The 26922-nt window shown below is 36.2% G+C and overlaps 1 protein-coding gene across 2 annotated transcripts in view; it reads left to right on the top strand.

Annotated features, from left to right (window-relative positions):
• Positions 1–3159: 3159 nt before the first annotated feature.
• The window catches only part of MIPOL1 (mirror-image polydactyly 1), a 346637-nt gene continuing 322874 nt past the window's right edge, over positions 3160–26922 (top strand). The window contains exon 1 of one of the 2 annotated variants that reach the window (XR_015252408.1): positions 3160–3434. The gene's annotated coding sequence lies outside the window, so the exon portion shown is untranslated. Of the gene's footprint in view, positions 3443–26922 lie in introns of both variants that reach the window. The other variant, XM_086709892.1, reaches the window with a different exon arrangement.

The raw sequence follows: 26922 nt of genomic DNA, 5'->3' as shown, positions 1-26922 counted from the left end.
AAGGTCAGTAGTAATGGCACCACTTTCACTTCTAATTTATTTACATCTTTACTCTTTTCTTCACCAATCTAGTTGAAGTTATTAGAATTTTTAAGTATTCATTTGTCTCACTTGTAATCTTTATTATTTCCTTCCTTCTGCAGATTTAGGTTTAGCTTGCTCTTCTTCTACTTCCTTACGGTATAAAGTTAAGTTTTTGTTTTGAGAGGTCTTCTTTTTAAATATAATCATCTACAGCTATGAATTTCTCTCTTAGCACTGCTTTCACTGCATTCCATTACTTTTGGAATGTCGTATTTTCATTTTCATGTTTCTCAAGGTGGTGTTATGTGTTGAATTGTGTCCCTCCAAAAAGATGTAAAGTCTAATCTACAGCACCTCAGAATAAGACCTTATTTGGAAAGAGGGTCTTTGCATAATAATCAAATTATAGTGAGGTCATTAGGTGATCTTAATACAGTGTGATTATATCCCTATAAAAATGGGGAAATTTGGACACCGAGGCAGACATGCACAGAGGGAAGACATTATCAAGAGGCATGAAAATGCCACTTGATTATTATGCTCGGTAGAATGTTTTGAAATCAGGAATTGTATGGCCTCCACTTTGTTCTTTCTCAAGCTTGCTTTGACTATTCAGGGTGTTTTGTGGTTCCATATGAATTTTACAATCTTCTTTCTGTGTTTATGCAAAAGATGCCTTGGGATTTTGATCAGGATTGCACTGAATCTGTAGATCACTTTGGGTACTATGTACATTTTAACAATATTCTCTTCCAATTCACAAGGACGATGTCTTTCCGTTTGTATTTTCTCTTAGCAATATTTTATAGTTTTCAGTGTACAAGTCTTTCACCTCCTCAGTTTATTGCTAAGTATTTTATCCTTTTTGATGATATAGTAAATGAGATTTTAATTTCCTTTTCAGATTGGTAATCCTTAGTGTATCGAAATACAATTGATTTATATATATGTGAAATCTTGTTTCTATTTCTCTAGATTACCCTGCCTAAATGCACATGGCATTCTCATGTACTTGTATACATAGTTTTTATTAATTACTCTATTTCCAGAACTGATTGCAGTGCCTGGCACATTGCAGGAGACTTAAGATATTTGTGGAGTTGAGAGCATTCATGATCTGACATTCTTTTGCTCCCTGTAAAAAAATAGGGGAGTTCATTTTCTTTTTCCTCTCATCCTTATTGAGATTTCTGCAAAAGCCCAACTTTTAAAAGTGATGATCTTTGATAATTAGCTTGAGAACAGGAAAGAACGCTGTAATTGGTCTCTTTCATTTCTTATAGACTGGCAACTGTTAGCAGGATAGAGAATAAAGAAATGTGTATATGAGCAACAGTGGTGTGAAGAGGTTTGGGGAAAAAATAGCTATTGAGATCTGAAAAATTCAGGAAAAGAACATTAAAAAGTTACCTTGAGTAAGTTAGAGGAAGGACTAGGGAGAAAGACCTAATGTTTGATATCACTGGATACAAAGGTGGAAGAAAAAACAACTTACCAAAGGGAAAGATAACATGGGGTTTTCTCTTTACCCTAGACTTTTAGCAGCCAGATGAGCTTTTAAAAACTAGGGTTAGGGGCGCCTGGGTGGCTCAGTCGGTTGAGCGTCCGACTTCAGCTCAGGTCACTATCTCGTGGTCTGTGAGTTCGAGCCACGCGTCAGGCTCTGGGCTGATGGCTCAGAGCCTGGAGCCTGTTTCTGATTCTGTGTCTCCCTCTCTCTCTGCCCCTCCCCCGTTCATAATCTGTCTCTCTCTGTCTCAAAAATAAATAAATGTTAAAAAAAATTAAAAAAAAAAAAACAAACTAGGGTTAATATACCTTTACCCAAAGAAAAATAGTATAATCACTTTCTCTAAATTTAACTTATAAACCCATTATTTGTTTTGAATTTTCTCAATGTTGTGGTCACTCTCCCCCTTGTTTCTTGTCATTTCTTAGCTAGGAAAAGCAACTTTCTCTTCTTTCTTTTACACATAATTTGGGGTGGCCTTAAACCTTTTCAGAAGTCATTCTTGATTGGAATGCCCTTCCTACCTACTCTAACAAACTATACTACTTCTCTATTTTCTCTATATTTGTCTCATATATATGATGGTACTTTGTGTCAATAAATATCTATTTCAGACCTTGACTGAAGTAAATAAAAATGTATTTCAAAGCTGAATCTGTAACAAACATCTTCAGACACTGTCCATTCATTACAATAAAATAGCCAATAGCTTATGAATATTATAACCTATTTTGTTTCAACCAACTTATATCCCATTTTTTATGTCTTATTTTTTCACTCCCCTTTTTTGCATTTAATAAAGTGTTGGGAAACTGTCCACACTTCCTATTATGCCAGTTCTCTGGGGGATGTGGTGTAAAAAACCATTACTATTGCTTATCAAACACCCAGAAGAGTTCCAGGCACATAGTATGTACTCAATAAATATTTGGTATCTGAAGGAGTTAAGGTGACATTTATAAAGGCAATACTGATATGGGGAACAAGAAAACCACATCTGAATTACTAGCAGTTATTTAACAATGTCAGTCCTTTTTGTTTAAACACAGAAGTACATGAATTGAGGACTTAATTCTTTAATTCTGGAAGGTTCAACACTGAGACTTAAAGAATCCATTAGTTGAACATAAGCATCCAGATCTCGTTCTAGTACTTCAGTCTAAAAGTTTACCACCCTCAAGTTTTAGTTTGTAAATATTCCCTGGTCAGGAGCTAGGTATTGCTTTTTGCTCACCCAACTGGAGTCCAACTTCAGCTCTTTTCATTCAACCATCACTTCACAATATGCCCCCCTCCCGGTGTCCTCTCATCCCAAACCACACACAAACCAACCAGAAAACCGCAATTCCTCCAACTTCTTGGACAGTGCAAGGCTAAAGTTGAGGCCACAAGACACGTTTTTAACCACAAGGTTTCCTCCTCTAGCCCGATTAGGTTTTGTCGGGGCAATATTTTGCTCTAATAGAACGCGCTCGTAGTCTCGGAGTGGACACCGTAGCCTCCAGCCAGCGCAGTCACCGGAAACTACTAAATCCGTCTTCTTCTCCAAACTCTTACAAGTACTTCCCAAGCTGGCACAGTCCTCCAGAAGCCCCGCCCCGTGGTTTTAGCACCGCGGTTTGCGCATGCCCAGTGCGCGCCGCAAGCTCCCGCCGGGCGCCCGTTCCGCCTTGGTTCCCCGTGGCCCCGGCGCGCGGCGTGCGTCTGGCTTCCTCCCCCATCGGGCCCCGCCCGGTCGTTTGCGGGCGCGCGCACCTTCCCAGGCGGGCGGGCGGGCCTCAGGGTCGAGAGGCTCCCGAGCAAGCGTCGATTGGCTGATGTGGTGGCCACGCGTCGGGCCTCTGAAACTCGGGGCGAGCGCCCAGAGTCGGCTCGCCAGGCAGTGCCAGGCGCATCTCAGGTAAACAGGTAGGCTGGGAGGTTCGGGCGACCGGCGAAAAGGAGGGGGTGGGCTTAGATCCAGCCCTGGAATTTCCGGCCGCAGCCTCCTTGGAGCAGAAGGGGCGGCGCGGAGTCTGCACCCAGTGAATGTTGACCCCCTATGGCCGGCAGTGATAGGGCTCACGCGAAGGTCAGCGTCGTGGAGTCCTCAGGTCCTCTTTCTGGGCATAGTTTCGGCACCCTCCTGTTTCTTATTACAGAAGTTCAACAGCTGAGCATTTATTCAAGGGTGTAGATTTTTGTTTGTTTTTCCCTTAAGTGGCTGTTAGTTGGAGAGTTCAGGTCCTGGCTCAGCCCATGACTCTGTGTCCTTGAGAGTGACTTAATCTTTGTGGATTTCAGTTCTCGCACTTACAAGTTTTAGCATAGAAGACGGTGCTTCTTTAGGCACTAGGAGCGGAGCTGTAGACAGGTACTGTTAGAAATTTTTAGGTTCACAGTGTGCCTGAGCCCAAATTTTTCTGGAAGGTGATACCACCCAACAGTATTTGTGAAATATTTTAAGCTCCATGAATGGAAGTAACTAAACACAAGGTAGCAGCAGGATGGTAGAAAGAAAGAAAAAGAAAGAAAGAAAGAAAGAAAGAAAGAAAGAAAGAAAGAAAGAAAGAAAAAAAAAGCTTTCCACAAGAGCAGGCTTTTTGAAAAGCTCCTTTGAACATTTTATGCAGATTAAATCACTGTGGAGATAGACAAAGGTAAACCAAAACAAAGGGCAAACAAAACCACTTTTCAAGGCTCCCCCACCCTCCCGGTAACTTTAACATACTATCATAAGTTACTGGCTTTTCAAAGTTTCACCTTGGCATCTAGTGTGGTAGTAACCGAAAATGACAGGTGCATAATCATTTGGGTATCCTGTGCAATAGTATACCAAGAAAAATAACTAAGTTGACTTCTATATAACAGGAATTAAGAGATCTCATTGGTGAGAAGTAATGATGATAAGTCAGAAAAATGAAAGGGTGGACAGTCCTTTAAAGGAATAGATTTTAGGGGCGCCTGGGTGGCGCAGTCGGTTAAGCGTCCGACTTCAGCCAAGTCACGATCTCGCGGTCCGTGAGTTCGAGCCCCGCGTCGGGCTCTGGGCTGATGGCTCAGAGCCTGGAGCCTGTTTCTGATTCTGTGTCTCCCTCTCTCTCTGCCCCTCCCCCGTTCATCCTCTGTCTCTCTCTGTCCCCAAAAAATAAATAAACGTTAAAAAAAAAATAAATACAGGAATAGATTTTATAAAAATCTTTTTAGTGTGTTAATTTTTAAGGTATAATACACATAGAGAAAACCGCATAAATCAAAAGTGTACAGAACGTACATATCCATGTGTCTAGTACCTAGATCAAGAAAGGACATTACTTGAATCTTAGAAACTCCACTTTGTGTGATTCCGTTCCAGAGGTAACCATTATGTCGATTTCCAAAGTCATCTATGAATTTACTTGTTAATTGGCTTTATATAAATGGAATCATGCAGTAAATAGTCCTTTGAGTCTCACTTTTGCTCAATATTGTATTTGTGAGATTTACACAAATTATGTAGCAGTAGTTCTTATGCTGTATAGTGTTCCATCCAGTTTTTGGCTATTATGAACATTTTTGTAAGTAGAGTTGACCCTTGAACAACATGTGTTTAGACTGCAGGGGTCCACCCATGCGTGGATTTTTTTTTTTTATAAATATAGTATACTACTGTAAATGTATATTCTCTTCCTTATGATTTTCTTAATGTTTTCTCTAGCTTTAGTGTAAGAATATAGTATATAGCAGCGCCTGGGTGGCTCAGTAGGTTAAGCGTCCGACTTCAGCTCAGGTCATGATCTCGCGGTCCGGTCCGTGAGTTTGAGCCTCGCGTCGGGCTCTGTGATGACACCTTGGAACCTGGAGCCTGCTTCTGTTTCTGTGTCTCCCTCGTTCTCTGCCCCACCCCCATTTGTGTGCTCTCTCTCTCTGCCTTTCAAAAATGAATAAATGCTAAAAAACTTTTTAAAAAAGAACATAGTATATAATACATGCACCAAATGTGTGTTAATAGACTATGTTATCGATTAGGCTTCCAGTCAACAGTGGGCTATTAGTAATTAAATTCTTAGGGAGTTAAAAGTTAAACTTGTATATTTGACTGTGTAGGGTTGGTGCTTCCAACCCTTGCATTATCCAAGGGTCAGCTGTATTTTGGTGAACCTATGTATACATTTCTGTTAGATCTACATGTACCTGTTGGTGAAATGTCTATAGGGTATGCAGGTATGTATTTCTTGTATATATTACCAAAAAAGTTGTTCGAATCAGTTGTTTCAACACTCCTACTTGGCATTGTTTGAGAATTCTGGCTCCTCCAAATGCTCGCGACACTTAGTGTTGTCTTTTCCATTTTTTCCATTCTGGTGGGTGTGTAGTGATATCACGGTGTTTTTCTGTAATTTCCTTAATGACTAGTAATACTTAACATCTCTTCATATGTTATTGGCCGTTTGGATATCCTCTATTGCAAGGGTCATCAAATTTTTTTGTTAGGGGCCAAATAGTAAATATAGGCAGTCCTTGCATTGTATAGATTGATTTAAAAATTTTTTTCGTAATGTTTTACTTATTTTTGAGACAGAGAGAGACAGAGCATGAACAGGGGAGGGGCAGAGAGAGAGGGAGACACACAAACAGAAGCAGGCTCCAGGTTCCAAGGTGTCAGCACAGAGCCCAACGCGGGGCTCAAACTCACGAACTGTGAGATCGTGACCTGAGCTGAAGTCGGCTGCTTAACCTACTGAGCCACCCAGGCATCCCTGTAAAGATTCATTTAAAGCACTACCATATAAAGCTATGACTGCTTGTGTTTTAGGCTTTGCAGTCCATATACAATATACAGCTTCTATTTTATTTTCTTCCTTCTTTTCCTTCCTTCTTTTTTTCTTTTCTTTCTTTTTTGCCTGCCTGCTTGCTAGCTTGCCTTCCTTCCCTCTCTCCCTCCCTCTCTTCCTCCCCCCTTTCTTTGATTCTTGTTTCATAGACTGCCAACCTACTATGTTGGAAAATGACTGTTCAAAATGACAGTTCAATCTTTAGCCCATTGGTGGTGGTGAAATTATTAGTTGAGAGGGGCTACATTGAAAAAAAAAACCTGAAAACTAACAGTATTAAGTATTGTGCGCTGTAGTGTTTTGAGGTTAAATAATAGTATTAAGCAGCATGTGCTATAGTGTTTTGGAGTTAAATTTTAAATCTCTAAGCATATTTTCTTTGCTTCTTACCAGTTTTACCTCAGGGCTAATTAGATAGCTGTTTCAGGCTTCACTAAACTGTTCTTACTGCTCCTACTTTTTCCCAGCCCTTTATAACTGAGAAACAAAAGAGAGGTAAAAGGTGAGAAAAGACAGGAGATGCAACCCCTTTTCTGATAGTGTGTAAAATGCTAAGAAAGGGATGAATATCCAAACAGTTCTGGACACTTTGAGGCAAAAAAAAAAAGTACAAAAAGCATAAAATACTTTTTGCAGTACTTTCAGATACTGTCTTTTGAGCCATTCCATCATGGGATGGCATGATTAAAATTTTTATCTACCTGATTGAATATTCTCATAATATGGAAAGTAATAACCAATGGCTTGGGCCATGAAACTCAGCTATTTCATCCCTGCCCATGATAGAGGTCCTGTCTTCTTTAAATGCCACATTGGACCATCCAGTTCATCTTCTCTTACTTTTGGCTCCCTGCTTCTCACTCAGTACCAAAAAATATAAAAAAACTTTGGAAAATATCAAAAAAAAATTTTTTGACTATTATTTCAGTCTATGTTAACATTTTTAGCTAACAATTTCTCTTATTTTAGGTGGTTTATAGAAGTGAATTTATGAATGTAGTTAGATAATATGCTAAAACCAATGAGAGAGTTAGGGGTATTCTCATCAACTTGATCTTTTCTTTGAGATAGATAACTGAGTTTTGGTCATTCTTACTTGATTATTATGAGATAAGATAAAATGTTAAGATTTAAGATAAGCCACTAGACCTAGCTTCCACCACCAACCACTGCTGTCCTTACTCCTTTCTTACATAGAAATTTTGGATCCATTTCTGCAATTATATGCATGTGTTTTTACACACACATTCACAAATATTTTGACTAATGCAAATACCTTACTGCTTCATAATTGCCACACAAAATAATTGTACTTATATGCATTGTTTTAACTGTACTTCTTGCATCAGAGTTGGAGTCATTACAAATATTAGGGTTGGTAAAGGGTATAAAGTGGATCTAATATAGGAACAAATAGGGTGTTTGTGTAATGCAAATGTTTAACGGTGCTGGACCGTGGACATCTGGACCCAGATGTTGTCATTAGCTTCCTAGAGTACCTACTTTCCTGGACATTGCCTGCATCATATTGTCATTGTTGACCTCTGGGACTCTGTATTTTCTAGGATTCCAGTGGGGACAAACCTTGCCTTTTCTGGTTGCAGTTTCAATTTTTAGATGCTTCATTTAGGTTATATTTAATCTTGTTTTCTTTATTTAAAGTGACTGTATTTCTCTGCTACGATTTATTATTTGTTGCTTTTATACTTCCCATCCAGCAGATTTATTACTAAAATGTCTAGATACATGTGACTGGGGATGGGCAGAGGATAGTTCATTTTCATCTCACATGCCACCTACAGAGATTGTTTTAGGGTTGGTGAAAGAAAAAGATAAATCCACAACATCAATTTTTGCTGCTCTTGTTAGTACTTTATTATTATTCTCAATACATTAAATCAGTTTTTGCTGCTCTTGTTAGTATATTATTACTCTCAACTTCCATTCAATATCTTGGATTTTGATACTATTATAAAGAGGGGATAGGGCTGTTTTAGGACATTGACTGTAAAAGCAATGTGCCATTATGCAAAAGCACTGGGTATAAGAGCAGAATAAGTGTGGCTTACTACCTGTCTACGTTAACCTTTCCTGGAACTTGGTTTTTATAAAATGAGGCATTTTGACCAAATATCTGTAATCCTTGGTAACTCTTTTCAAAAGACTTCGTAGAGAAGCACAGAATTTAGAATTTAAATTACCCTAGAGGTCATTTAGGCCTCATTTTTTCTCAATGAAAATACTGAGACATTGTAGTTAGCCACATAGTTACTAGAATCTAGTTCTCCTGACTTTTATTTCGGTTTCCTTTTCTGTTATGCTACTTGTAAGAGCCAGCCTTCTGAGATAACCCTGGTATTCACACTCTCGTGTAATCCTTTTCCCTTGAGGTAGACTACTAAAAGGCTCACTTCTGATAGACTTATGTCAAAAGTGCTGGGCTGTCACTTACGAGATTATGTTATAGTAGACTATAACCTCCTTTTTGCTGTACCTTTCTTGCTTGCTCACTTTGATGTAGCCATCTGCTATCTCATGAACTGACCTTAGAAAGATCCCCCTGTCAAGGAATTGAGGAGAGCCTTTGGCCAATAGCCCACAAAGAATTGAAGTTCTCAGTTCAGTAACCCCTAGGAAGTGAATCCTGCCAACAGCCACTGAGTCAAGTTGGAAAATCTTGTCCCAGTGAAACCTTAAAATGATTGTAGCCCTGCCTGATGCCTTGATTACCACCTTGTTAGAGACCCTGAACCCCAGGACCTATCTAAGCAGCAGTAGATTCCTCAGGAACTAAGATAACAAATGTGTGTTGTTTTGACCTAAGTTCTGGAGTAATTTGTGTAGCAGCAACAGTTAAGTAATAAACTACTCGTAGTGATATTTAATTTATTGTAAAAGTTTATTTATTTTGAGAGAGAACACGAGCAAGTCAGGGAGAGGGAGAGAGAGAATCCCAAAAAGGCTCAGCACTGTCAGTGCAGAGCCCGATGTGGAGCTCAAACTCACCAACCACAAGATCATGACCTGAGCTGAAGTTGGACGGTTAACTGACTAGGCCAACCAGGTGCCCCAATTTTTAATTTTTTTAAAGGTATTTTTTTTCCCCCCTGAAGCTTATTTATTTATACTTAGAGAGGGAGAGAGAAAGAAAGAAAGAGAGAGAATGTGAGCAGGGGAGGGGCAGAGAGTTAGGATCCCAAGCAGGCGCTGCCAGCCAGCAGTGCAGAGCCCGACATGGGGCTTAAACCTACAAACTGCCAGATCATGACTTGAACTGAAAGCAAGAGTTGGATGCTTAAACAACTGAGCCATTCAGGCACCCCCAATTTTTAATTTTTAATAAAAAGAAATTTTTTAAAAAGAAATAGTTCATCCTGGAGTTTTGTGAACATAGCTTCAGTCTATTTTTATCATTTTAAACATATTTGAGAATATGTTATTTTTACTTTTTGAAAAGTAAAATAATTATTTAACTATTCTGTATTTGTTTTGGTTATAACTTAATTGCTGTATATTTGATTTCAAGACAGGCAACATAAGGAGATATTACTTTGAAAGTTGAGAATTAATACTTTGGTTGAGGGTTTCATTAAAGTGGCTAATTGATGAGACGAATTTACTGTAAATCTTTTGGCACTTGACATGTGCACCTCTGATTCAGTTATTGTCTGTATTGAAGGTATTTTTAATTTAGATATTTTACTGTTTGGGATGCATATACTCATGTTGTTTACTCTTGTTTATCTGTAGTTTTGCATTATGGTGATTTGATTGTAAATAAATGCTATTTTGAGACTTGCCTGTAGTATTCCTAGATTTATAAATTTTGGAAGCTACTAGAGTACAACAGGGATTATTTTGCTGGAACCCTTAATCCTGAATCTTGTTTTATATTCTGTTGAAGTATACCAACTTCCCCTCCTTCATAATTTTGTCTTGAGAATTTTGCTGCTGTGGAACAAGTTTTAAAAAACTGGGGAAAAAAATGACATCTAATAGATAAGTTAACTTTTTAAAAACTTTATTGTGAAATGTAATACATGTAAAGAAAAGGATATAAAATGATGTGGACAGTTCAATGAATAATTAAAAAGTTAACACCCCTGTAACTGCCATCAAAATATTAATGTGCGAGTACTTGCTTTGCATATGTATTTTTTGTTTTTTTAAATGCTGAGTAAATATGAGTGTGTGTGAGAGAGGAACAGATGTGAATTCTGTGGTTGGTGCCATGCTTTATTGTGACTGTTAGATGAAGTTTCTTAATGCTGTTTTTAAAATCTCTTTCCTTACTGATTTGTGTGTGTGGCGTGGTTGTGGGGTGTGGGTGTGTGCGAGCACGCACGTGCTCACTTGATTGATAAATACTGAGAATTTACAGTGTATTAAATCTCTGTGTGTAATCATAGATTTATTTTTCCCTAGTAGTTCTATCAATTTTTGATTTATTTATTTTCAGGTCATGTTATCAGAAACATACAACTTTATAAGTAGTCTATCTTCTTATGAATTGAAGCTTTTTCTCCCCAGTAAGAAGTGTTCCTTTTTATCTCTAGTAATGCCTTTTGTTTTAAAGTCTACTCTGAGTTTTAAAAATGTTTTAATGTTTATCTATTTTTTTAAAGTGCTTTTTTTTTAATGTTTATTTTTGAGAGAGAGAGAGAGAGATAGAGTGCAAGCGGAGGAGAGGCAGAAAGAGAGAGGGAGACACAGAATCCGAAGCAGGCTTCAGGCTCTGAGCTATCAGCACAGAGCCTGACTTGGGGCTCCAGCTCACTAACCATGAGATCATGACCTGAGCCCGACTCAGACGCTTAACTAACTAGGCCACCCAGGTGCCCCTAATGTTTATTTATTTTTGAGAGAGAGAGTATAAGCAGGGGAAGGGCAGAGGGGGTGGGGACAGAGGATCCCAAGTGGGCTCTGTGCTGACAGCAGAGAGCCCAACAGGGTGTTCGAACTCACAAACTGTGAGATTGTGACTTGAGCTGAAGTCAGAGGAGGCTTAGTCGACTGAGCCACCCAGGTGTCCCAAGTCTAGTCTGCTATTTTTAAAAGCTGTTAATTTTGAAATAATTTTAGATTCACTAAAAAGTTAGAAAAATACTACAGAGTTCCTGTAAAAATTCTTCACCCTACTTCTAATGTTAATACAATGTGTAATCATAGTACAATGATCAAAACCAAGAAATTAATATTGTTGTAATATTCACAAAACTATACACTTTATCCAAATATCACCTGTTTTTCCATTAATTTTGTTGTTATTGTTGTTGTTCTAGGACCCAATCCAGATCCCATGTTGCATTTAGTTATGTTTCCTTAGTCTTCTCTTGTCTGTGATCTCTTTTGAATTTTGATATACCTATGTCAGCCTTCTTTTGGTTAATGTGGGCATAGAATTGGATTTTTAAAAATCCAATAGGACATCTTTGTCTTACATTTGGAGCATTTGGTGATCATTAAATCCATTCATATTTTATATTATTCCATTTTCAGTTATTGTAGAAATTATATATCCTTTACCATTCTTTTGTAGAAGCATTGCGTCCTGGGATGCATCTTTTCAGACTTTCATGCTTTTCCTTGTATGTGTATATATACCCAAACACATGGTTTGGTTTGTTTGCTTTTTTATTTTAATGTAACAATGGTAATGCTTTATTATTTTACAATACTCTTTTTCATTTAGTAATATTTTATACATCTGTGTCAGCGTTTTTATATGCATAATAATGTTTATAGTATGTAAGTACCATATATGTTTTTATATGCATAATAATGTTTATAGTATATAAGTACCATAGATATATACCATATACCATATATATATATACCATAGATATATACTATAGATATAGTACCAACCCTAACCGCTAGACATTTGTGCTGTTTCCAGTTTTTTAATGGTATAAACAACACTGCTATATACATTCTTGTATGTATATATTTGCACCCCTTGCTAGAACATAGATTTATAGAAGTAGAATTATGGAATCAGAGTTTGAATATCTAAAGTTTTAATTGATATTGTGTGACTTTCTTGTTATTTTTTAATGGCATAGCTTTTATAAAAATAATATATGCTTGTTACAAACTCTTGCAAGCAACATATATAAAAAGATTACAGTGAAATGTTACCCCATATTCTATCACCCTAACCAAAACAACCTTCATTAAAAATCATATAACATTCTGTTTCTGTTTCTAAGAATGTTCAACATTTAAAACAAAACAAAATCTGCCTCTGTGGCACACATTTGTGAAATTTCACAGCAGCAAGAATGAAAAAAAAAATTAAAGAAATCTTGAAGGTTTCCAGAGAGAAAACCAAAATAGAAAAAAGAACTGAGTGTACCAACAGCAGTCTTCTTGACCAGAATTGTGGCTACTTAACAATGAAGTATGGGAGTAGAACAAAGATATTTTCATGCCTGGAAAGCATCAGAAGTTAGGCTCAAGCAAAATAAAGAAGTGAAAGAAAGGCCTGGAATGTAGGAAACCATAAATCTAACCCAGGAGAATAGTGAAATGATGTTCTAGGAGGGATAGCTATATAGCTGGCCTAGAGAACATATGGTCCAGATTCAAGAGGAGCCTCCTCAGGAAGGAGGTTTTCAGGAGAGAAAGGGGATTTCAGAGATGTATAACCTCTGAGTCTGGAGTTTTCTCTGTTGGAAGGTTTCTTCAAACTATGAATTCAGTTTCTTTAATAGAAATAGGACTATTCTGGCTATCCTTACTGCATTAGCTTTGGCAGGTTGTGTCTTTCAAGGAGTTTGTCAAATTTATAGATAGGAAGTTCTTTGTAATAGTCCCTTTTTATCTTTTTCATCCCTATGGGATCACTTCTCTTCTTCCTGATACTGGCAATTTATATCTCCTTTATTTTTATCTTGACCAGCCTAGCTAGAAGCTTACCAATTTCTTTGATTTTTTTTTTTTTATACAGAACTAGCTTTTGGTTTCATTGATTTTCTTTTTCTTTTTTTTTTTTTTTTTACAATGTTTATTTATTTATTTTGAGAGAGAGAGAGAGAGAGAGAGAGAGAGAGGGAGAGAATATGCATGTGTCAGTGAGGGAGGGGCAGAGAGAAAGGGATTTCCAAGCAGAGCCTGACATGGGATCAATCCCACAATCCTCCAGATCATGACCTCAGCTGAAATCAAGAGTCACACACTTAGACTGAGCCACCCAGGTGTCCCGGTTTCATAGATTTTCTATGTTGATTATACATTTTCAATTTCATTGATTTTTGATCTTTACCATTTCCTTCCAGCTGCTTTCTTTGAGTTTAATTTTTTCTTAATTTTGTATTAAAAATAATTTTTTTTAATGTTTATATTTGAGAGAGACAGGGACAGAGAGGGAGGGAGATCAGGGGAGGAGCAGAGAGAGGGAGACACAGGATCTGAAGTGGACTCCAGGCTCTGAGCTGTCAGCACAGAGCCTGATGCGGAGCTCGGACTCACAAACCACGAGATCATGACCTGAGCCGAAGTCACTCAACCAGCTGAGCCAGCTAGGCGCCCCTTAATTTTGTATTTTTTTTTTAAAGGTGGAAGCTAAAGTATTAATAAGAGGTCTTCCTCTCTTAACAAAAATTGTTTTTCTTCCTCCCTTTTTAATATATGTGTTTAGTACTATAAGTTTCTCTCCAAGCACTAATCTAGCTACATCCCACAAATTTTGATATCTTATGTTTCCATTTTTATATAGTTGAGAATATTTTGAAATTTCCCTTCTTCCTTTTTTGAACCGTGGGTTATTTAGAAGTATTGGGGAATTTTTGAGATATCTTTCTATTATTGATTTCAAGTTTATTTCTGTTGTGGTAAAATAACATAATTTGTATGGTTTCAATCCTTTAAAAAATTTCTTTTAATGTTTACTTATTTTTGAGAGAGAGAAAGACAGCGTGGGAGCAGGGGAGGGGCAGAGAGAGAGGGAAACACAATCCCACGCAGGCTCCAGGCTCTGAACTGTCAGTACAGAGCCCGATGCGGGGCTCAAACTCGCGAACCAGAGATCGTGACCTGAGCCGAAGTTGGATGCTTAACTGAATGGGCCACACAGGTGCCCCTGTATAGTCTCAATTCTTATGTGTTGAGGGTTTTGTTTTGTTTTGTTTTGTTTCTTTTAATGGACCAAGATAGGCTCTTTTTTGATAAATGTGCCATGTATTTGAAAGGATTGTGTATTCTGTCATGTTGGGAGGAGTTTTCTATAAATATCAATTAGGTCAAGTTTGTTGATAATACTGAGTCTTCTACATTGCTGATTTTCTAAGTTTTTATTCTTCTGATTATTGAGAGAGGTAGTGAAGTTTCCAACTATAATTATGGATTTGTTTGTTGCTCCTTTCATCAGTTATTACCTTGGGTATGTTGACACTGTTGTGAAGTGCTTACATATCTAGGATTGCTTTTGTCTTGTTAGTGAATTAAACCCTTTAATGTACTTAGTAAGACAAGACTTAGTAAGACTAATGTAGTCTTTCTTGTTTTACTTTGTTTGAAATTAATGTAGCCACTCCTACTTTTTTTTGATTAGTATTTGCAAGCCCCCCCACCCCCCCGGCCATGTGCTCTATTATCCTAAAAAATAAATAGTTAGGAAAGGGTAATTTGTAAGATATTTTCATTTTGTGTTGGTGTGGTTCAGAATAAGCGACTCCAAAATATGGCACTTTGGCTTATTGAATATTTTAATCTGAAAGATTTTGAGAAACAGATAAGTGCATCTCCCTTCTCCTCTGAAGCAGGTCATAAGACCCTCATGTGAGGGGTGCTCTTCCTATACCTGGAGGAAAAGAACATCTTTATCTCCAAAGCTAGGGGGATACCAAGGGGAATCCAGATGAACAGGCATTGCTAAGTTTCCCCCATTTTACTCCTTGGCTTGTACCTTTTTTGTCCTGTCACATTTTTCTGTGACTTTCTAGGCTTAACTTTTTCTTTAGGTCTTCATTGCCTTGTGAAGGTTCCCAGGTCACATAAAACTTAAATTAAATGAACTTACCTACTTTTCTCCTGTTAACCAGTCTTTGTGAGTTTACTATTCAGGTCCAGCCAGGAACCCTAAGAAGATGGAGGTAACGTTTTTCCTCCCCTACTGTGTCCATTTCATTATTTGTGTATTTTTATTTTAGATACTGTTTTGATCTTAGGAAGTAGTCTTATCAAGTATGATCCAATATCATATAATTTTATGTTAAGATACAAGGATATAAGTGTTTATCACATTAATTAGAAAAATTTTTGCATTACTACTCCTTGGATGGAACTTGAATGGTAATTTTTTACAGGTGCTGTTTGTATTCAGGTGTTAAAATGCTGTTTTGTAGTAAGTCCCAACCATATACATATAAGCTAAAAAAATTAAACGTTTAAATTTGTTCTTTTTAATGAACTATTTTTGAAGTATGACATATTTCTTTTTTAAGTAGCATGTCTGGATATTAATTATTACTGTAATACTTTTATTATCTTTTAAATTGAATGTAAATCAAAGCCATTTCCTTAATTTATGTCAGAGAGCTTATTACCAGCATGGGAGCTGCAGATACTGTGTGATATAGCATATGATATCCCAAAGTAGTACATTTTATTCAGTGGCATGAGCTGGCACAGTGGGCAAGATTATTCTAATTCGTTTGGGTAGGTGAACAGTAATTTAGGAAGTTCACATACAAAAACTCACTGTGAGTTTCTTTATGATTCTTTACTGGTAAACTCGGTTTAGGATTTCAGTGGCTCATTTCTACTGTTTTTATTTCATGCAGGTGATTAATTTCCATCTTAAAGTAAAATCTATGTATACATCTTTAAAATGCCTATATTTTTGCTAGCCATTTTAGATTAAAATCTCAATTAAAATATTTTGTCATATGATTACTAATTGCTTGGTTCTGAAAGTTCATGTTTGGTTTACATGCAAATATACCTTATGTATTAGAGAAATTAAATATTTCTTCACTAAAGTTTTTTGAAATAGTTTTTCATCTAAAATGTGTTCTTAATTTTAGGAATTACTTTATGAAAAGCCAAAGATTGTATTATTTGCATTTTAGTGGATAAAAATTTAGACTAGTATTTAACATTCCCATATTTAATGAGATTTTAAAAAGCTGCCACAAACATGCTCCATCTAGTGCTTTTCTTAACAGAAAATGATGATTTGCCGTCCAGTGGAATATTTTTTTAAGAGTACTTTTTAAGTTTCTTTATTTTGAGAGAAAGAGAGAGAGAGAGAGAGAAGTGGGGGGGGGGGGGAGGCTGGCGGGGAGCAGAGAGAATAGGAGAAAGAGAGAATCCTAAGCAGGCTTCACACTGTCAGTGCAGAACCTGATGTGGGGCTTGAACTCATGAACTGTGAGATCATGACCTGAACTGAATCCAAGTCAGATGTGTAACCGACTGAGCCACCCAGGCACCCTCATTAAGTGCAATATTAAAGTCAATCGTTATTGGAGTGTTTTGAAGAAAAATGTTTATGATATGTTATTGTGAAAAAATTAAATATAAAAAATGACAAAGGGAACACACTAAGATTTTAAGAGTATATTTTGGTGGCAAATATAAGGGGTGATTTTTTCCCCCTTTTTTACTTTTGTGTTAGTATATTTTGGACTTTTTTCCAAGGGATATGATAGTTTGGGCAGTGTCTGGAATTTGTGTCTCAGTGTTCCCCCCCCCCCCCCATCATTTAGCAGGTCAAGAATTTGCAGGCATCATTTGACATTAATACTGGATCAGCTCTGACTTCGAATGGTTATGGATTAATTGTAACCATTCTGTTTATACCAGAATGTAATGATTTTTAAGCCCTTTGAAATCTTCTAAATGAGTTGTCAAAAGTTTTAAACATAAGTAATTAGTTAGAAAAATGTTTCCTGTTGTTTTTGAGAAGATTTAAAGAATGGCCAGTAACTTTTTAACATCTTTTGGCTGTACACCTTCCCTTCCCTAGCTTTTACCTGGACTTTATTTTTACTTTGTCCATATTGTCTCTTCCCTACAAATTTAGACTTTATTTTTAGTTTCTCCCCAGTGTATAAGAAACTTTGTCCAAATGTTTTGACAGTTCATAAGATTTTGATTGCTCCAGCTCCTTCACTTCAGACCTTTTGCATTCCTATGTGCTTGCCAAGAGCATACTTGCTGCCTGTAGGGATTCTCATGACTCTCAGATACCACTTTGCTCTGTTTCCCTCTCCTCCTGTCTGCACAGATGCTGGATATCATGCAGGTCTTTTAAATGTTGGTGTTGTATGTTGGTGTTTACCTAGTTTTGTGGTAGATACTTTTTTATGGTTTCATTTTGCTATCCTGGTTCCCCTGGTTTTTTATACAGATATTTGGGAAGATTCAAAAACTATGCTGCTTCCACCACAATCTTCCCAGAATCTTCCTGGCTTTTTCACAAAGTTAAACTTACTCCTTTTAAAGGGTTGTCTTTTTTGAAGGTATGTTCTGCTAAAATGTTCTTCTTTTTACGATTATTGAAGGTAGTTGCTTCTATTTTTTTAAGTCACTTATAAAATAAAATCCTATGATTTTACTAGCTTGTGAAATCTAAACTTTTAGTGACTACTTATTTTCTCAATTCCCTAGAACAGAAAAATGAAGTGATTTGCCAAAGGCTACATAGAGTTGATAAGTGGCAGCACGTGTATCCAAATACAGTATTCAATTTATGATTCCACAGTGATCAGCCCTGAACTAGTTACAGGAAGTGACTAAGTGAAAGGGAGCTCTGTTTTGAAAGTGTTTAAATCCTTCCATTGGGGCGCCTGGGTGGCTCAGTAGGTTAAGTGCCCAACTTCGGCTCAGGACATCATCTCGCGGTTCATGAGTTTGAGCCCCGCATCAGGCTCTGTGCTGACAGAAAATCATAAAGGGGTCACCTGGCTGACTTAGTCAATAGGGCATGCAACTGTTGATCTCAAAGTTATCCTTTTGAGACCCATGTTGGACGTAGAGGTTACTTTAAAAATAAAATCTTAAATCATAGGGAAGAGAAAATACATCCATAGTACTGTACTGTATTATAAAAAATTCTGCATATGTTCAAACCTGCATTGTTCAAGTGTCAGCTGTAGTTATTAAACCAGTACACAGTCACTGTCTGCCATCTCTTATCTGGGGTTTGGAAATGGTGATGGAACTGAACTGAAACATATACAGGGTCTAAAAAAATGAAATGTGTGTCAATGTGTATTGTGAAAGACTATGTGTGTGTATATATTCAGAAGAGGGAGTGGGGTGAGCTTTGTCTTAGACTTTTAGGCACCACAGAATCCCTGTTGACATTTGTTGTTACTGCACCAGGGAACTTCTCTGGTCAGAATTGGAGGTAGGAGGCTGGAATTCTGTTAAGTTGTGTATTAGATTAAGAGAGTCTGTGTTGCACTAATAACCCCCATGTCATGACTTAATACAACACACGTTATTTCTCACTCATACAGAGTTTGGCTTAGAGGTCCATGTTCCTTCTATCTTGTGATGCCACCATCTCAAATAAGGTTTTCAAGGTTGTTGCAGGAGGGGAAGTGAGGGCTAGAGGATCTCATAGAATGCCTTTAAGGGTGAGTCTAGAAACTTGCTTATATCACTTTATACTTGTGTTTACACTCTTTTGGCTTCAAATCTGTCACAAAAACTGGATGTAAAGAAGAGTAAGAAATGCAGTTTTCCTGCACTTTTGGAAATAGGAGCTGCTATGATTTTAGTCCAACAAGTCTGGGTTTTGGAGAAGGTAGAATAGTAAATGATGGTTACATCTTGTTATGAATTGAATGTTTGTATCTCCCCGCCCCCATTCATATATTGAAACCCCAACCCCAGTATGATGTATTGGTGGGAAGTGTAAGAAGAATTAGAATACAGTAATGTCATGAGGGCTCTACCCTCATTGCATGGGGTTAGTGTCTTTCTAAGAGGAGTTTGCTTGAGGAGTTTGCTTCCCCTCTCTGCTCTCTGCCATGCAAGAATACAGTAAGAAGTTGGCAGTCTTCAGCCGGAAAGAGGACTCTCACCAGAATTCAACTCTCAGCCTGATCTCAGACTTTCAGCCTCTAGAACTGTGACAAATAAATTTCTGTGGTCTGTGAGCCAACTCCAATGGTATTTTTGTTAAAGCAGCCCAGATGGACTAAGATCTCATCTCTTTTCTGTATGAAGTAGGATTTTTGCCCTACCTTGACATTACCCCATGGCACTTGCACCTTTGATTTTTGCTGCTGATCTTTTATTGATGGGAGAGACAGGACTTGTCCTAATGCAACGAAGTAAGAGCCATGCAAATTTTGTGTAACCTAGTCTTTCAGCATCACCAGTGTCTGCTCTTCACCCAGGGCTCTAATCCTCTTCCCTAATCTTCTTTCAAGATGAGTAAAATGTGGATGACATGAAGTTTTTGATTGACCTTGGGGGCCTTAGGTCCATATTCCCTCTTACTTTCTAGTTTTTAACTGAGAAGGAAACTGTTTCATTTCTTGTCCTAATACATAGAATAAACACTCCATAGAGTCAGGGGAAGAGGATAATTTTGATAAGCTGGTAACTTTGACTATTCGATACTCACCAAGGATAGCAGAAAACTTTGTGTTGGGATACCTAGGGGTTAAGATTCTTGTTTAGCAAGTGGATTCCCTCCCAAATGTTGATAGTATCTTCAATGACTCCCCTCAGGTCAGGTTGTAGGTTTGAAATAATAATTTTAAAAACCATTTTATCAAAGTAAGTAAAGTGCATAAACTTTGTAATCTGTCATGATATTGAAAAGGAAGAAAAAATTTAAAAGAATTTGATTCAATAAAATACGCACCTTCACCAATGAAGAAAAGATAGAAAGTTGAAAATTTTGTTAAAGTTTTCAAAATAAGATGACAATCTCATTAAAAGTATTTACACTGGGGGCGCCTGGGTGGCTCAGTCGGTTAAGCGTCCGTCTTCAGCCAGGTCACGATCTCGCGGTCCGTGAGTTCGAGCCCCGCGTCGGGCTCTGGGCTGATGGCTCAGAGCCTGGAGCCTGTTTCCGATTCTGTGTCTCCCTCTCTCTCTGCCCTTCCCCCGTTCATGCTCTGTCTCTCTCTGTCTCAAAAATAAATAAACGTTAAAAAAAAAATTAAAAAAAAAATTAAAAAAAGTATTTACACTGGATTATTCATTTAAAATGTATATACTCCTCCGCTCAGTACTGTGCTCAACAGGCACTAGAGATATGAATTATTACAGTATTAAATCTTTACATTGTTAAAAGATTAATGTATAACTGTTATTCATATGAATTAATTAATTTACCCTAATTTTAATTAAATCAGCAGCGTATAGAGGAATGCACTTAAATGCTGCAATGAATTTAAGCAGAGATGTGGAAATAAGTATTAGGAAAAATCTTTTAATGTTACTACTGATTTATACCTCTTTCTGTTGGTGCCTTATGTTTTGTATCATGATTCAAAAGTAATTAAGTTTGATTTGAAATGTACTTACATCAATGATTAGAATGTTTTTGTATTTTATTTTTTTTTTTAAATTTTTTTTTCAACGTTTTCATTTTTATTTTTGGGACAGAGAGAGACAGAGCATGAACGGGGGAGGGGCAGAGAGAGAGACACACACAGAATCGGAAACAGGCTCCAGGCTCCGAGCCATCAGCCCAGAGCCTGACGCGGGGCTCGAACTCACGGACCGCGAGATCGTGACCTGGCTGAAGTCGGACGCTTAACCGACTGCGCCACCCAGGCGCCCCTGTTTTTGTATTTTAAAAATGTATGTATTTAAGAATAGTTATTAAAGGGGAAAATGTTGATAGTCAATTCAAAGTCTGCTGTAATATTAATGTATTTCATCAAATTTTTTAAAAATACAAAAATTCATCTTTGTTATTTATCTTTGGGGAAAGGTCAGCAAAGTGTTTACAAACCCTGGTTATGTTTTGTTTATATCTCCCTACCTGTTTGAAATCATGACCATAGGAACTTTGAAGAGAGTTTTACACTGACATTTGCTTGCAGAATGTCACTTCATACTTATAGAATGACTTTTGTATCTTTTATCCTCTTTAAAGGAACAGTATGAATACCAAGTTTTTCCTTTGCAAAATCAACTGTTAATCTTGTTCATATGAAAAAATTTGTTAGAAGATGTTGAGGAAATCTTAAATATTCAAAAATATCACTGAACAAATAGAAAATGTTTGTTGTTAGAGTATTGATTAGGTAAAATGTAATTACACAGTATGAGTGAAAAGCTGGCCTTTTTAAAATTCAGTTTGGTTTACTGTGAAATTCATTGGGAGGACTGAAAACAAGCTTTGGAAATGTTTGTCTATTTCTCCACTAGATGGGGCTGTATACTAGTTATTGCTCTATAGCAAACAAGGTCATGTATCTGAGGAGGTAATACTAAGGTTAAACTTAAGTGACCCATATATTAATACAGTAAAATAACTGGTCTATTTGCTGTATAACTAAAGGTAAAATATAATTTTAGCCCTTACATATAGAAGTGTTATTTTCCAGTCATCGGTGGGGAATGTGTACATTTGATTTTTTTGATAGAATTGCTAAGCTTCTATTGGTCTATCCTTATACTTTGTTGGTACCCTAATGGCCAAAAATATTAAAAATCTTTAATATGCAGTTAAAATTACCTTAAATGGCTTCCATTTAATGGCTTGCCTGCATAACTAAACTTCTGCATTTTTTTTTGATATAAACAAATGGAGTGATGCCTATAGTATGTGCAGTGATTAGGTTAGTACATTGATCTCTTGTAGATGCTTTTACTCCTACTGGTTCAGTTGATTTATATACCTACCAACAGTCACTTGTGTTTGTCCCCAAACCTGTTTATACTAGTTGTATCTGTGATCATAATTGTATAACTTATATGAAATCTACATAAGCTAATGGAAATACCACTTGTAAAAAGTGTTCCTCCTGTGAAAACTTAGGGTGAATGATTTACAACACTCAGTAAAAGGTGAATTGCTAAACAAATTACCATCAAATTAGGTGTGAGTGAGAAAGCTGTGGAAAAAAAATTGATTTTGCACTTGTTTTTTGGGCAGAAAATGCTTGGGTTTCTGTACGTTTTGTATAAAAGATGTTATTATTTAACAGTGCGATTACAAATATATGAGTTTCACATTTTGAAAGTTATAATTGAGAAATAACTCCAAGCAATTTTTGCTTAAAACTGCCAAACGTCCTGAAAGTTATTTTTACTTAACGTGCTTAGGAATTTTAAAATTTCTCTTAATATTACTATCTTGCTATAGCTTTGTATGATTGTTTTAGCTGATTATTATTTAGAGGCCATCCAAATAAAGTGTTAATAAGATACAGAAGATATCTAGATAGAAGAAAATAAAACTAATACTTTATTAAAAACCCCAGATATACAGTTGAGCAAATAATGTGGCTTTTTCAGTCTTGCTTTTGAGTTACTATAATTATTTTTATCTTTCAGTTATTCTAGATTTTATGATTTTTGAATTTTTTTTAGCCTAAAGTTAGAAAATTTTTCCTAGTTTGTGTGGCCTCTTCATGTTTAATTAGTAAGGGATTGTCTTCCTCCAGCTGTGCAAAACAGGCAATGTTCGTTCAGTAGTGAGTTCCTCTCTGATAGGAGTTTCTCCTTTGCTGTAATTCTATGAGAGAAATTTTATTACTAGAAAAATTAAAAGATTTTTTTCTCTACTTTTATATAAAAAGAACAGGAAGGAATCAGAAGGTCTAGGTTTTAGTCCTGGAATCTGGCACCTAAAATAATAAATACTTGCCAAACAAATAAGTAAATGACTAGTTTGCTGCTTATTAGTTGTGAGATTATAACCTTGGTTGATTAACTTCTCTTAGAGCTAAAAATCTATAAAATTAGATTTTAGTAATGCAGCACACATTTCTTGAGTGTTATAAGTCAGGCCCAACAATGAGAATTTTAAACCTTCTTTCAATCAGATTGCTTAATTGGGAGGGACAGATAAGTAAATAATTAAAATATGCTGTGACATGTGCTCCCATGGAGGTAGGGCTGGACAAAGACAAGTAAAGAGCCTTTTTAAACTTGTAAATACTGGTCAGATCTTTATTTAGTGGGCATAGGAAGAAATGGATTTTATTATCTTAAAATTATTATGCAGATACTGATTAAAATATTAATTTTCCATCACTAGTTGAGGAAAACATTTCTAAAAAAAATTTTGCAAAAAATTTTTCAGCTTTTGCAGCTTTTGTTTTTGCTTCTGAACCAACAGTTTCATGGAAAGCACGTTTGTAAGTTTCAAAATTAGATAATTTAAGTTGCCAGAGAAGTGCCATGGATTGTTTATTGAATTTTAACTTAGTGTAACTGCACGTGTAGTAGATACTGTTGAAGAACGTTTTAAATTTTTGGTTAGGTAAAGAGTGATATATAGAAACCTTAGTTAATTGACATCATACGTCTAATTTATTCCAATGATATTTTAGTGGCCCTCCTTGATTACAGTGCTTTCTAACTCTGCCCCCGAGTCCTAAATGGCTTGCCTACATGCAGTTTGAACAATTTTATAATTTTAAGGTTCCCAATTCATGACCACAGTAAATATTTCCTTTTATTTAAGTTTTCTTTTATACCTCTCAGTAAAGTTGTATTATTTTCTTCCTAGGGGTTTTGCATTGTTGTAATGCTTATGCAAAGACCTCAAGTTTAGGTTGAAAGAAGAGTGAATAGCCAAGATTCTTGATTTGTTCCAGTATCAAGGGAATGGATTTTAATGTTTTGCCATTCTTAGAGGATTTTTCTTGTTTGTTGTTTGGTTTAAGATACCTGTTGCCAGATTATATTTTTAGAATGCGAAGAGTTTTTTAAGAAATGTGTGTTGAATTTTATCAGATGCTTCATCTCTATAAATTTTTTTACCTATCTTTTGATTTTCTTTTTTAATGTTAGTGTAATGGATGCATTTCTTTTCAACTATTGAATAAATCTGTGATGAGGTAACACAACTTAGTCACAATACATTACTACCTTTTTTTATAATGCTGGTTTCTGCTTGCTAATATTTTATGATTTTTACATCTGTGTTCATTAATGAGATTTGCTTATTTCTTATGCTATTCTTATATGGGTTTGGTATCAAGATTTTTGTTATCTTCCTGAAGATTTTGCTATGTTTTTACTCTCTGGAGATTTTAAGGTAAAGTTAGAAGAATTCCAAATAACATTGGAATAATAATAATTTCTGGAGTATTCTACTCCCCAGGAATATTTTTCAAGTTTTCTATATGTATTAAATTAGTTTTGATAAGTTATTTTTTTTTCCCCTGGGACTGTTTATGTTACATCTCCATTTTCAAATATCTGCTGTAAAGATGTTAATTGTATTATATTCTCTTATTATACTTGATATTGTTTGTATATTTTCTCTTTTCTTCTTGATCAGTTTTCCCAGAGTTTGTCAGTTTTTCAGGCTTTTCAAAGAACCAGCTTTTGGCTTTGTTAATTCAGTGATGTGTTTATTTTCTTGTTGTATTAACTTAAGTTTTTTATCCTTCTATGCTCTTTGGACCTATTTTGCTTTAGTTCTGATTTCTTATGATGAATGCTTAGCTCATTAATTTTCAGTCTCCTCTAATATATGTATTTAGGGATATAAATTTGCCTCCAAGCAGTACTTTAGCTGCATCTCACAAGTTTTGCTTTGTGGAATTTGTTGTTGAGAGTTCCAAATATTTTCTGGTCGGGGTGCCTGGGTGGCTAAGTTGGTTAAGTGTCCAGCTTCAGCTCAGGTCATGATCTCATGGTTCATGAGTTCAAGCCCACGTTGGGCTTTGTGCTGACAGCTCAGAGCCTGGAGCCTGCTTCAGATTCTGTGTCTCCCTCTCTCTCTGCCCCTCCCCTGCCTCTCCAAAAATGAATAAACATTTATTTATATATATATATATATATTTTTTTTTCTTATTGTCATCAAGATTTTTTCAGTGACTTGAGTTATTAATTTCTAAGCATAAGGGAACCTTATTTAATTTCTGAATATATAGGAATTTTAATTTCTGCACATATGAGGATTTTCTTTTTGTTCTCAATTTCTGAGTTTACTTAGTGGTTAGAGAAGATGCTCCATCAAGTTTTAATTCTTTGAAATTTGATTCTATTGGGTTTGTGTCCTGGAATATGGTCAGTATCCTAATATTGCATGTGCTTAAAAAGAGTGTATGTTTTGGATATTTGGATAGAACATTAATTTATGTTCAGATTTGTTAGGTCAAGTTTGTTAATAACATTGTATAATTCTTCTGTATTACTGAGTTTTTTTTGTCTTGTTCCATCATTGTGGATTATCCATTTTCTTTTCATGGTTTTGTTGGTTTCTGCTATATTTATGTAAACCGTATGTTACTAGGCTTGTATGTATTTAAAATTTTTGTATTTTCCTTGTGAATTGAAACTTTTATCCTTATGAAGTGAGCCTCTCTCTGCCTTAAAATCCATTTTGCTCATATTCCTATAACTTAATACCTTTTGCTTATTATTTGCATGGTATCGTTTTACACCCTTTTTTGTTCAACTTTTCTGAATTTTTTCATTTTAGATGAGTCTGTTGTAAACATGTAGATGGATTTTTAAAAATACGTTCTGATAATTTCTTTTTAATTTTACATATTGAATTATGTAGATTGATTTCTTTCTCATTTGGTGTATATTCCTATGAAATTTTTTCATTGTGGTAAAGTGTACATAACATTTTTTTGTTAACCATTTTTTAAGTGTACAATTTAGTGTCATTAACTAAATTCACTACATTCACATTGTTGTGCATCATTACCACTGTCCATCTCTATCATTTTTTATTTATTCTAAACAGAAACTTTGTACCCATTAAACAATAACTCCTCACCCTTCTTCCTCTCAGCCCTGGGCAACAACTGTTCTACTTTAGGCCAAATTCTGGCCTCATCTAAGTGAAATCATACAATATTTGTCTTTTAGTGTCTGGCTTAATTTCCCTTAGCATAATATTTTTAAGGTTCATTCCTGTTATAGCATCTATCAAAATTTCATTCCTTTTTAAGACTGAGTAATATTCTGTTGTATCTGCTTGCCACATTTTGTTTATTCATCCATCTCTTGATGGGCAGTAGGATTGCTCCATGTTTTGGCTATTGTGAATAATGCTGCTATGAACTTTGGTGTACAGTTTTTGAATTTTAACACATGTAAAGATTCATGTAACCACCTCTATAATCAGAATACAGAGTAATTCTATCACCACAAAAAACACCCTCGTGCTGGTTTTTTTTTTTTTTTTTTAAGTTACTTATTTATTTAGAGTGCACATGTGAACACCAGGGCGGGGCAGAGTGAGAGAGAGAGCGAGCGAGCGAGTGGAAATCCCAAACAGGTTCTGCACTCTGAGCACAGAGCCCAACATGGGGATAGAACCCACAAACTGGGAGATCATGCCTGAGCCAAAATCAAGAGTGAGACGCTTACAACTGAGCCACCCAGGTGCTCTAATTTTTTATAGTTACATGTTCCTCCCACTCACTCTCCTTGGCAAGCTCTGAAATCTTGCCCATCACTACAGTCATGTCATTC

The sequence above is a fragment of the Puma concolor genome, chromosome B3 (genome assembly GCF_028749965.1).
Source record: "Puma concolor isolate L17-30 chromosome B3, mPumCon1.1.hap2, whole genome shotgun sequence".
Lineage (NCBI taxonomy): Eukaryota > Metazoa > Chordata > Mammalia > Carnivora > Felidae > Puma > Puma concolor.
This window is presented reverse-complemented; position numbering and strand designations above follow the sequence as displayed.